The sequence below is a fragment of the Lygodium microphyllum genome, chromosome 13, assembly GCF_053477565.2.
Source record: "Lygodium microphyllum isolate KBCC chromosome 13, Lygodium_microphyllum_v1.1.10, whole genome shotgun sequence".
Classification (NCBI taxonomy): Eukaryota; Viridiplantae; Streptophyta; class Polypodiopsida; order Schizaeales; family Lygodiaceae; genus Lygodium; species Lygodium microphyllum.
Window position 1 is genome coordinate 141,659,515 of NC_141147.1, and position 13,705 is coordinate 141,673,219.

The 13,705-nt window shown below is 38.6% G+C and overlaps 1 pseudogene across 1 annotated transcript; it reads left to right on the forward strand.

Annotated features, from left to right (window-relative positions):
- Positions 1 to 2,975: 2,975 nt before the first annotated feature.
- LOC148027286 (pentatricopeptide repeat-containing protein At2g39620-like) lies at positions 2,976 to 7,121 on the forward strand (annotated as a pseudogene). Its single transcript, XR_015692967.1, has 3 exons — positions 2,976 to 3,128; positions 3,230 to 3,721; positions 3,802 to 7,121. The product of XR_015692967.1 is annotated as a pentatricopeptide repeat-containing protein At2g39620-like (transcript).
- Positions 7,122 to 13,705: the final 6,584 nt, after the last annotated feature.

The window sequence follows — 13,705 nt, forward strand, 5'->3', positions numbered from 1 at the left end:
ATCCCACTTCCATCTCCTGCTACTATTTCTCAACCCCCTCAGTTGGTTAGTGGGTACGAAGGATTTGATCATCAGATTATGATCAGAAGAAGAGGATGGAGCTCAACTGATTCTCTCACGGGACCATAGATTAATTGGCCATTAATTCGAGGGAATTGGACAAATGCTAGTCAAGCATACCAAAATTATCTCCATTTTTCTCAACAATATTCACAATCTTTAGATCCTTCAGTGAGATTGACATCCCATTTTGCTTGGTACTTAGCATATATGTATAGGCATTCCCATAACGATCAAAAGGCCATTCCAAAGCTTTGTATGAATGTCAATGTGAACATTGATTCCCAACAGTTGGATGTCCTATATTTTCATGCTCTTTGTCTACCTAGCACATACCTTGTTTTGCTAGAAAGGATGTGCTGCCTTCAATTCTTTCAAAATCCTCCAAAATCCTTTGTAGATAAGTCTTTATCCCTGGATCGCTTTCGAAATCATCAAGCCTTTAAGAGGGATCATCTTCATTGATACCCTTGGATGTATCTTTTGTGCTTCTTAATGAGACATTTTTTTTGGAGGTGCCATTCATATGGTTGTGTTTGTGTGTGTGTTGTAATAATTTGTATGTGACGAGTTCGTGCTGGTTGAATAATTTGTTCGAGAGCTCTCTTTTCAACTATTGATGGTGATGGTGGATGGCAAGCCTACGATGGGGAGTTGAAGAACCTCTTATATCATTTACAAATTTGTTATGACTTTTTATTGTTTATCAAATGTGTGAATGAATAATGAAGTTTTCCTTTAGTAGTATTCTTTTCTAAATATACATGTGATAAGTTGGGGTCGTGGTGGAGTGATTGTTGAAGACACTACAAAAGATCAAAATTGAGCTCTTTATCAAACTTATATTCTTCTTTTCCTTAGGTCGCGAGGATGCTTCCTTTCTAAGAGTAGGGATATGTTGAGAGTGGAAAAAGACTGAATTTTTGATTGATTTTTGAGGTCTGAATAATTGATTTTTGATGGATTTAGAGTGATGTATGGTTGATAATGGAAGTGTTTGAGAGTGTTTTGAATGATATTGATTATGTTTTGAAAGTTCATGATGATTCTTAGTGGAAATATGAAGCTCTGTGATATTCTGATAGGTTCTGTTAAGGTTCTGATACCTTTTGTATAGCTTCTGTTTTGTTCTGATTTTCTTCTGTATGAAGCATGGATTGATGATTGATGAAGGTTGAAATCTTTTGAAAGCTTATTGAATAGTTTTTGATATTTTGGAATGGTTTTAGTATGAGTTATGAGGATTTGATGTTCTTTGATGACCCTCTGTAAATCTTTTGTAGAGCCTCTGTCTCTGCTCTGTCTATGTTTTGTTCGAGTTCTGTTCTGTTCTGTAAATCTTCTGTAAGTGTTCTGTAGAATGTATAAGTGACTTTGGAAAAGTTTTCCAACTTTTGGAAATGACGAATCTAAGTTCAAAAGAGCTAAAAACAAATGGAAGAAACAGCTATTGAAGACTGAAGTGATAGTGACAGTAGTGAGCTATGAAGAGACACTGTAGTGGCTCTGGTGCCTCTTCGCATCAAACATACATCTTGGGATGTGCATCCTCGATCTAAGAGGAATTATTGAGAGTAATTATTGAGTATTGTAGTGAGGAGATGATGTACTATTGAGAGAGAGAGAGAGAGAGAGAGAGAGAGAGAGAGAGAGAGAGAGAGCCAATTCTATCAAAATAGTGTATTTGTATATGAGAGATTGAGAGAAAACTATGAAGACATTGAAGATGAATACTATGTGATTGATTTCCATTAAAAAATAGTGTATTATTTTATGTTCCTTGTTCTATTGATGGATTTTATGAAGATGTTGAAGATTATAGTTGATTCTATCAAATCCGTGGGAGATATCTACTATGATGCCGTGTGAAGATTTGTTGTTTTCTTTGTTTTGGTCATCTAAAGAATGAAACAAAAGCTTGTTGATGTTACAAGATAGATTTTCTTGCAGTAGAATCCCCTTTTCCTTGGTATTCCTCTTGGGGCTCCATCCAAGAATCTGCCCATGTGGGCACAATATCTCATTTCTAAAATCCATAAACAAGGTAATCAAGTTGTTTCCAACTAGGAAACCATCTCTTTTCTAAGCAACAAGTATATCTTAAAACATCTCATCAAAACCAAAATAATCCCCTTTGAATATCCTAAAAGAGAAGATACAATCCAAAATTTATTTCTCCTTAGAGCGCAATCACATAAATCGGTATATGATAGTCCCCCTAGTGTTTAGGATACGATATTTCTCAAACCCTCTTTATATTTTTCAAAGATCATAAGCTTTCCTCTAAATGATGCAATGCTTTAACGTACAATAGTTTAGCATGCATTAGTAATGCATCTATCTTTACTCCTAGTAATTATGTCCTTTAAGGGATAATCATGATTAATTCCTAATGAACAATTCATTTCCATATTCTCAGGATGTTGTAAGGTGTAATTCCCTCCTAAATGCACAATAATTTAATCATATTCAAGGGTCTTAACTACATGGACAAAACTACTCTTTACCCTTCATTGTTGCAAGTAGTCAGAATAGCCAACTAGATTTAGACAATTTAATCAATAAATCAATCATTTTATTCAATCAAAATTCATTTAAATATTTCCAAAGGCACCTAAATAGAAGTTGGTACGGATGGGGCCTCGTTCACAAGTGCAACCTCTTGTCCCACTCGTATGCATTATAGGTGGGATGGTGTATTATAAATAAAATTTCCCTCTTTCCACCTTCTCTCGTAGAGAGCCATGTTCAATGTCAATGTGGATTGCTGAATATTAACGTCAATGTAATGTGTCAATGTTTGTAATTAATCATGTTACTTTTGTTAATTCAATGTGTCTTTTGTGTTAATCGCACAACTTACGTGATCTATTGTGTTAATAAGTGCTGTTAGTTTTAATTTCTGTGTCAATAATTGATTAATGCTGATTATGATGCCATTGATATGAGATTAACTAATTTCACATGCAGAGAAAGCTCAAGCCTCAGAAGTGTGAAGCTGGGGAAAAGTGCTGGAAGGGAATCCGGATGAAGGTGAATCCGGCCTCAAGAAACACCCAGGCAAACCGGTATAGTTTTTCGTTTTCTGTCCGTGTTAGTGTCACATTCTTAAGCACATATGGATAGTCCTTCTGAGTGTAAAGCACATATGGATGGATACCAACTGCAGGTCTTGCAGCGCAGTAAATATCCGGCACGGGAGCGGGTTTCCATGGCTTCACTAGTGGCATCGACAGATAGTCCGGCAGGAGTTTTGAAGTATGATCTTTGCAGCATACGCTAGCTACGGGAAGTCTCTTATGAGAGCATGCATTTGCGCAACTGTCCCCAGTCCATCTCCTCCCAAGACACTGTACGACAACATTGGAATCACGGCAGCAGTCCGAATTTTCACTTGCCATAGCGCCTATGGCCATAACAGAGAGGCCTCATAGGAAGGCAGATCTTCTTGCAGATAGAAACTTCATAAAAGAGACCTCATAAGAGGGCCGGTCTTCTTGCAGATGCAGATTAACAGCATGTCGGTCCCTTTTACCTCTACCTTGCAAAGGAAACAACGCTTGAACTCTTAGCAATGGCAGTACAGTGCAGAGACATTGATTCCCTGTGGACGGATTACTTCCGAGACCCCTCGCAGTGGCAAGATTATCGAAACACCAAGGTATGCATGACGCATCTGCTTGACATGTATATAAGTCATGCTCTTGCTGTGTTGATGAGGATGTGGTCTTGCCCTCGCAGACCAACTCAAGGTTCCCAGACTTTAAGCACAAACGGACCAAGGAGCCCTTGTGGATCGATGGCCGGAACAATCCAGCGTGGGTTGGAGAGGAGCTGGCAAGGCGAGGGCTGCAAATTGATCCGCAAGGGTTGAACCAGATGGCTATCACCAGCAACAGTGACCGGCTGTATCAAGGGGATACTGCAGCTCTTCTGGCCTCCTTGAAGGCCTGTGCCAAGCAAAAGGACCTCTCCAAAGGTAGCAGAATACATAATGATATTCATGAATCTGGGTTGCTTGGATCAAATGTTTATGTTGCCTCTGGCATACTTAATATGTATGCTAAATGTGGTGCCATGGCAAAAGCGCAGGAAGTATTTGATGAGCTTCCAGCCCATAATGTGGTCTTATGGAATGCCCTAATCGCAGGGTATACTAAGCAGGGGCAGGGTCGAGAAGCACTCAGCTGTTTTGAACAGATGCAACAGCAGGACTTCTCTCCAAATGCTGTCACATTTACCTGCATATTGAAAGCCTGTGGTAGCATAGGAGAAGCTGGGAAGGGGGAAGAAATACATGCTGAAATCATTAGGCAGGGACTGCTGGAAAACAATACTATTCTTGGCACTGCATTGGTGGACATGTACGCAAAATGTGGTGCACTTGCAAAAGCACAAGAAGTGTTTGACAAACTTCCAGTGCAAGATGTGGTCGCTTGGAATGCACTTATCGCAGGGTATGTCCAACATGGGCATGGCCATGAAGCCTTGAACTGTTTTGAAAAAATGCAAAAGCAAGGCCTCTCTCCAGACGCTGTCACCTTCACTTGCATGTTGAAAGCCTGTGGCAGCATGGCGGCAGCTGAAAAAGGTGAAGCTATACATGCTGAGGTTGCCAGACAAAGGCTGCTGGATAATAATACGGTTCTTGGCACAGCGTTGGTTGATATGTATGCCAAATGTGGTGTACTTGCAAAAGCACGAGAAGCGTTTGAGGGCCTTCTGGTTCAAGATGTTGTTTGTTGGAATGTGCTAATTGCAGGGTATGCCCAACATGGGCATGGTCATGAAGCACTAAACTGCTTTGAACAGATGCAACAGCAGGGTCTATCTCCAGATGCCGTCACCTTTCTCAGTGTTTTGAAAGCCTGCAGCACCATAGGAGCAGCTGAGAAGGGTGAGGAAATACATGCTGAGGCTGTCAGGCAGCAGTTGCTTGACAGGAACACCCTTCTTAGCACGGCATTGGTAGATATGTATGCCAAATGTGGTGCGTTTGCTAAATCGCGGGAAGTTATCAACAACCTTCCTGTCCAGCATGTGGAATCCTGGAATGCACTAATAGCAGTGTATGCCCAACAAGGGCAGGGTCATGAGGCACTGAAATGCTTTGAAGAAATGGAACAGCTAGGGCTTGCTCCAGATGCTGTTACCTTTACCTGTGTGTTTAAAGCCTGCAGCCGTGTAGGAGCAGCTCAGAAGGGTGAAGAAGTACATGCTGAGGTTGTCAGACAGGGGTTGCTAGTAAAACATCCTAATCTTGGCACTGCATTGGTGGACATGTATGCCAAGTGTGGTGCACTTGCTAAAGCACAGGAAGTGTTTGATGAGCTTCCAGTTCAGAATTTGGCCTCCTGGAATGCACTTATTGCAGGATATTCCCAGCATGGTTATGGACACGAAGCAATAAACTGTTTTGAGCAGATGAAACAGCAGGGCCTCTCTCCAGACAGTGTCACCTTTATCTGCAGCTTAAAAGCGTGCGGCTGCACTGGAGCAGTTGAAAAAGGTGAAGAAATACATGCTGAGGTTGTTAGACAAGGGTTGCTGGAAACAAGTACTATCCTTGCCAATGCATTGGTGGATATGTATGCTAAATGTGGTGCACTTCCTAAAGCACAAGAAGTGTTTGAAGAGCTTCCAGTTCAAGATCTGGTTTCTTGGAATGCATTAATTGCAGGGTATGCCCAACATGGGCATGGTAATGAAGCGATTCTTTGTTTTGAAAAAATGCAACAGCAGGGACTCTCTCCAGATGCTGTCACCTTTACCTGCATCTTGAAAGCTTGTGGAAGCATAGGAGCAGCTGGAAAAGGTGAGGAAACACATGCTGAGGTTGTCAGACAGGGTTTACTTAAAAAAGATATTCTTCTAAGCACTGCATTGGTGGATATGTACGCCAAGTGTGGTGCACTTGCAAAAGCACAAGAAGTGTTTGATGAGCTTCCTGTTCAAAATGTGGGCTCCTGGAATGCACTAATTGCAGGATATGCCCAGCTTGGGAAGGTTGAAATGGTTTTTGACCTATTTAACAGAATGGTAAGGGAAAGTACGAAGCCAGATGCAGTCACATTCATTATTTTGCTCAATGCATGCAGTCACTCAGGTCTCATTGATCAGGGTCGAATGTACTTTGTGACAATGAGCACAAGTTATGGTGTTATCCCGACTCTAGACCATTACATTTGCATGGTTGACCTTTATGGCCGTGCAGGACACCTTGAAAAGGCAATTGGATTGGTTGAGAAGTTGCCACTTTCTCATTCTTCTGAATATTTTTTACTGTGGTCTGCTCTGTTAGGTGCTTGTCGAAAATGGGGAAATGTGAAAATTGGAAAGTTGGCCTTTGAACATGTAACACAACTTGATGAAAAGGATGCTGCAGCATATGTCTTAATGGGTGATATTTATGCAGATTCTAGCATGCAAGAGCAAGCAGATAAGGTTGAAGCTCTGAGGTTTAAAAACGAATCATGGAAGATGTGAGGACGATGTTGGTGTACAGATTTCAGTAGAAAATGTTCATTCCTTTGTTGGGGATACTAGTCATCCCCAAAGCAATATCTTTGCAAAGCTAACAGATAGTGGTCCAAGAATATCACAGTAGGATCTTCCCCAAGTTTATAATGGGTGTCTCAAAACATTTCAGATTATGTTATGATTCGATTTTGCTACACTACTTACATCCAAAACGGAGGAGTGCAAAATCATGGTTAAAGATAAAAACCAATTTCACATTTTTGATGATGGTAAGTGCACGTGTGGTGAATATTGATGAAAAGAACATAATGGGCTGTGTTACTGTGGAGAGCTGTTTTCTACTAGCATTTTCTTTATAATATTGGTTACTATGCTGTTCAGATTGTTTGCCCACATTGGACGCAGACATAGATGCACAGGACAATTAGTGAATTGTAAAACTTCCATCCCTTAATATTCTTTTCAAGTAACATAGGTAGATAGAAACTTTGAATCATAGGGTCAAAAGCTAAGAAAAAAGACTCATACTTGTCCCTTCACACCTCCATTCTTTTTGGTGGAAGGAAGTGCGAGCTCAGGGGCAGCATGATACAATGGTACAATAAGAATAGTTGGAGTGATTGCAAGTGATTAGTTATATGAATCTTTGGAGTATTTGTAGATGACTATAGCTCACAAATAGAGGGCTCCATAGAAGAATCTAAGAGAACTAAGGAGGGCCTTTACAACATAATCATACCTATAGGATGGGGAGTAGCAATTGAAGGAGATGAATATCGACATGTTGGGTGACGCCCTCAAAAGTAAAACACACCTCACCCCAATTCAGTGACAACATCGTATATAGGTTAATTTTTAACTAATTGATGCTATGCTAGTGATTCTTAGAGATTGATATTATGATTTACATGAATTAAGCAATTCAACCATGTATGTATTTAAACATCTTGTTTTTTAAAAGCTTTAAACAATATATTCTACTTGATAAAGAGATTAAAATGCTCAAATATTTTAACGTGAGCATAACATGTAATATAAGTTTCAACTATTAAGGGTTTAGTATCAAAGCCTTGTGTGCTTACATGTGGTCACTATGAGTCAACTTTATGAAAGACCAAGCCTCTTGATTGAGTGGCTTTTTTTATTGCTCCTCTAAGAACTTCAATGAACTTGACATTGAATGTTATTACTGTGGTCATTATTAGAATATCTATCTCTAGTAAATAAATAATTAATTAAATTTTATTGTATTTATATCAAAACATACTTTTTGGATATGCATATACCTTGTGTACCATTTGATTTATTGTGCTAAGCCTCATTGATGTTCAAATGATTCGCTAAAATCTAGAATTTAGGATATATGCCCTTTTGAAAAAAGAAGAAGAAAAGGAACTCTAGCAACTTGTCCGATAGGTGATTGTTGAGTAGTTCACACTTATGATTGGGGCTCTTAGGCTTTGGGTTCAAGTCTTACTAGGTGTATCACTAAGTTGAACACATATGTTGACATGGTGCATTCATGTAAGCGTGAGCTGCTCGAACATTGAATTGACCCTTCTCTTTGGTAGGGTCACTAAGGAGGGTTTAGTGTGATCAAGCACCATTGTTCATTTGACCTACAAGCTATTGTATTTGCATAAAAGAAAAATGCTAGTCTAGCTTTTGCTTGCTCTCTTAGCTAGTATTTGGAGGGGAGGCACCCCTCCCTCTAAAGCGATTGAGTATGTATGTCTTATCTTTAAAAAATGAACTCTAAGCCATTTTTCTTTCTCTCTAGTTTAAGCCCACAATATGTCTATGCACTTTTGGTGGAGAATAAATAAAAAGGAAACTCATAGTTAGGCTAATTTTTGAATTTACAAAAATGCATTATATTTGTGTGATGATAGGTGATAGTTGTACACAATGCTTTTTCTTTGAATATGCTAAACACTGTCGTCAATGTACATTATGCATATACGATTGAGAAAACAACCATTAACAAGTGAGAATTGGATTTTACTTGCACATAGTTAAAAGTTATGTTAATGAACTCTATGCTAATTAATTAAGGCACAACAATAGTGGGCATGAAACACACAATCTCTTTGCTTTTAAAACATCATTGAAGGCAAAAAAGATTGTATGTAAGCCACATATATATTTAAGTATATTTCAAATACCTTCTAAATGTGAAAGATAGAAAGAATTAGTAAAAATCAAGAGGCACAAAAGACCCACTTGTTTGAGAAGATTTGACAAGTGAGACAAAGTTTTTAGATCAATAGCTTTTTCATAGAACGATGTTTCATTCCTATCCATTCTACCATATCTCAATAAGAAGAAAAAAGCCAAATCATTATGTTCTAGATTGAGGAGATTGGATAAACATTGAAGATCTTGAGATCTTTCGCCTCTTGAATAGCTTTGAAATGAGCGGTGGTCAAATCCTCTAAAATGGGACTTGATAACAAATCATATAGGAACTACTATCCATAAAGGTGCATTGTGTTTTCAATTCCATCACAAAAATATCCATATTTTGTATGACCTCTTTCCTTAAGACTAAAGTAACAAATTCTGGTATAGCTCTTATGCACACATTCACACTAATAATTTATACAAAAAGCAACATGCATATATGGATATATTTTTGCACTTACATGTATTCATGACCATCTCTTCCTTGGAGTGCATTGGGGGTTTTAAAGGGGGGGAGGGGGGACAAGGGAGATGTTTAGCATGCTTAATGCTCCACCCTTGAAAGATGTCACTAATGATACATGGTGCTCAAAGCTATAAGGACCCAATTATGATGAGAAGCCGTGTGTGAGGCCATCGGTGGTTGTCCTGACTTGTATATTAGATGAGGTCTATGTGATCAGATGGCAAAAATGTGGCCTTCTGTGGGTTTAACCTTTGGGTTAGATAGATCAAATAAGTTGGTAGAAACTAAAGGCACATTGCATTGAGCCATGGGATGTGGGATTGAAATCTCATCTACAAAAGCATCAAAGGAACATGTTGGCCTTTGAATATGGTGATGAAAGTCTTAAAGCCAGATTCGAATGATGCTTATGTTTTGTTATCATGTCATTTTGAAACTCTACTTAAAGAGATACATTTTGAAATTTGTATGGGACAATTCCAACCTTCAACAAGTAGTCATGTATTTCATTAGAGATCTATTTTTTGCCATGGCCATGATGGGGCCCTTAGGTGCTATATGAGGTTGGTTGAACCCACTATGACAACAAGCATGGTATGGGCATGGTAATCGCTTGTGGAGCCCATGGTGGAGGGATAGGAACACAGGGAGCAGAGGATGGAAATCCCTATGTAGGAGTGACCCAAGGGATATGTGACGACAGTCCATAAGCACATGATGGATATCCCTCCTTCTAAAAGGTCATGTGGAGGATTTGTGAGTGTTTGGGGGTAGTGAGGGGGATTCCCATCACAACCATCCCAGAGTGGAAGATGTGGTAAAATGGGGGTATGTAGAAGGTATAGTGTAAAGGGTGACATTCCCCCTAATGATGCACCAAGAGGTGGAGTGAATGGAGGGTAGATAGATGGTGGGATGGAGAAAGAGAAAGTGTTAGGAGTGGAGATGAAACTACTTTCGCATTTATAACTACACTTATATATCCCATGCTTAATAGACATCTACATCTACACATAACCTTTGTTACATCTATGCCTATACTACATCTGCATGATATCTTGCCTAGCATATGTGAGCTTGGATTACATCTTATAATGCATATCCATGTCCATGCCTACACTTAGCATGAGCCTATGCTTAACGTAGGCTATAAAGACAAGTATTGGCCCAAAATCCAAGAATTAGTATGCAAAAATTAGTGAATCACACTTTGTGGCCAACCTTTGTGTGTGTTGTGTATGTGTGTAAAATTTTGAAGAGAATATAAAGAGGCAGGAGAGAGAGAGAGAGAGAGTACGAAGAGAGAGAGAGAGAGAGAGAGAGAGAGAGAGAGAGAGAGAGAGAGAGAGAGAGAGAGAGAGAGAGAGAGAGAGAGAGAGAGAGAGAGAGAGAGAGAGAGAGAGAGAATAAAATTTTGAAGAGAGTTGTGAGTTGCAATTATAGAAGATAAATTCTTTTATGGAGATATAAATATAAATATATATTTAAGAAAGGATATAAAGAGTGGGGAGAGAGAGAGAGAGAGAGAGAGAGAGCATAAAATTTTGAAGAGAGTTGTGAGTTGCAATTACAAAAGATAATTTTTTTAATGGAGATATAAATATAAATATATATTGAAGGATATAAAGAGGGAGAGAGAGAGAGAGAGAGAGAGAGAGAGAGAGAGAGAGAGAGAGAGAGAGAGAGAGAGAGAGAGAGAGAGAGAGAGAGAGAGAGAGAGAGAGAGAGAGAGAGAGAGAGAGAGAGATTTAAAGAATTAAAAACATTTGGAGAGTGAAAAAAAATTGGCAACGGAACGCATGGTAACTTTGGTAGCATGACAACTTCACTTTCTTCACGATGCTACTTCACATGATAGTGTGTAGTTGTGAAGCGGCATAACATTCCACATGCAAGAGTGAAAAAAATTGGCAAGGGAACGCATGGTAACTTTGGTAGCATGACAACGCTTTCCTCATGATGCTACTTTGTGTGATAGCATGCAGTTGTTGTGAAGCGGCATAGCATTCCACGTGCAAGGAGCACTAGTTGTTATTATAACAATTGTTAACATTGTAATGGATGCCACATGGCAAGAAGACTTAGACTTGTCATTATAACTAAATGGTCAAGAAAAGACCAAGATATATTGGTGTATTCAAAATAATGGAAGAGGCTAGTCTTATTATATTGAAATTTGGTGTAGAAGATACACACATTAAGGAAGAATCTGGATCATGTATAGACTATCTCTATGACCTCTTTAATTAATGGAGGACTCTTGAAGCTCATGATCAAGATTAAGACATTCAATATGGTCTCTCATAGGACAAGCAAGCGAAAGACAACGAAAACACTATCTACAACTTGACATTGTGGAGTGGAGTGACAACATATAAGATTGACCTTGACTAGATGTTAAATTCAATGAAAAAATAAATGACTCACAACCCAACCGAGGAAAAACTCAATATAATAGCCCCAAGTGCCTCTAGTAGTTAGGGTAAAGCAACAATACAATGTGAAGGTCTTGAGTTCTTTATCTATTTTGCTCAAAACTCAAATAATGACACAAACAATACTTAGGGGATAACATCTAATCACAAAACCACCCAAAAGCAACATATCTATTGTAGTTCTTGTAAAGAGAACTACAAAAGAACATAAAAGTTTGCGCCCTTTTTGTTTTCACCCTCAATTCCAACAAGAATATGAAGAAGTATTGTCTTTAAAGGGAAGCAATGAAGCACAAAACAATCTTACTATCCAATTCCAACACCAACCAAAAAAGCTTGCTACTATGTACAAATATAAAATATTCTATTCCAATCTAACAAAAAAATAATCCAAATTCTTCAAAAGAACCTTATACTTAAGAAAAAAGTTGAACAATGCCAACTTTGGGTTTGAAATAGCAAAGAAGAGGAGAAGTTGCCTCGTACAAACTTGAAAGCCAATGTCGCAAGGCAAGTGTGACCCTAGATCCACAAGTCATTAGAACATTGCCAAGGCTTCATGTAACAATTACCATCATTCCAACAAGTGGTTGGTCTTTCAAAGTAGCATGTCATCCCAACAAGGCTAATCCCTTGGTTCACCACCAATAGCCTTATGATCCACATTCACAATAAATGCGAACTTTGCAAGGTCTTAGCTTTTCACTCTAAGGATGCTAGCTTTCACAACCATGCTTTAAAAGTTATTGATTGAGTTGATGAAATAACCTCCTCCAAGTTAAAAACTATCACCTTTTTCCTTGGACAACCACCATCCAAGAAATCACTACCAACATATAATAAAATACGACTACAAACTTTGAAACTCAATCTCCAAGTCCAATGGTCAATTGCTACCCTACAACTTTACCTTCATATAAAGCATAAATTCTCAATCGCAATGGTAAAAAATCCCTTCAATAATGCTACCTTGTGAAAGAATCTCTACCACCTAATGGAAGAGAACTCTCACTCTCTAACTGCATCTACATTAGCCATCTCCAGTAGAGGAACAACCATAAACAATGCTATCACTTCTACAGCATTGATGCCCATCAAAAAAACAAATTGCATCCTTTACAATAACCATTGGGCACATCACATGTGCCACCTTCTCGAATGTCACCACAACAACTTCAGTTGACATCACACTAAAGGTCATGGCTAGTAATCCCTTTGTATAATCACATTTTCCAAAGGAGAGTAGTATTCGAAAATTATGATTAGCTCTCACTATTGCCATTGGCCTTAGCGTGAAAATTTGCATTAGCTCCCTAGATAATAGTCATCCCACTAACATATTAGTACCCTGACTCCTTAGTGCCTTCAGACTACATATACACTTCAGATATTGACACTCGTAATCTTATGTAACATCTACCTATTGGAACTCTACCTCAAGTTGCTTATCCCCCCTAATAAGCACCACCCTTGCCTATTTTGCTAGAGAGCCTTAGCCTTTAGTATGCGTCCTTCTCCATTCTTTGTTCCTACATTTTTTCTTCTTTTGGATTTTTAGTTGATGATTTTTGAAAAATAATTTGAGCTTTTCTTCTTTTTAAATATAAAAATAAAATCACATTATGAAAAAGGTTCTCTAATTTGCCTATGTACAAAAGTCTTAGTATGTTATAGTACCACATATTGTCCATTACACTGGAGTACGCATTTGCTAGAAGCTTGAAGTGAGAATTTCAATATCACTTCTCTTATAATGCTATCAAAGCTTCATTCACTACTGTATCAAGGTGCTGCCAATGTCATGCATGCTCTAGAGCCATGCTAAGCGTGAACATAATAGAACTTTGCATGAGAAGAGATTTGGTCCTTCAAAAATTTCTTCAACTTTTGTTTGAATTTGTGAATGTGGCGCTTCCTAATGAAAATATCTTTGAAGATGAATTTCATGCTCTAGCACTCATGATTGTCAAAGGAGTACGATTCAAGATCAATGTGATGCAACCCATTCATACAATGCACCACACAAAGAGATGGATACACAGAGAAAAATTGTGCCTAGTCTATCTAAGGTGTTGTGTGC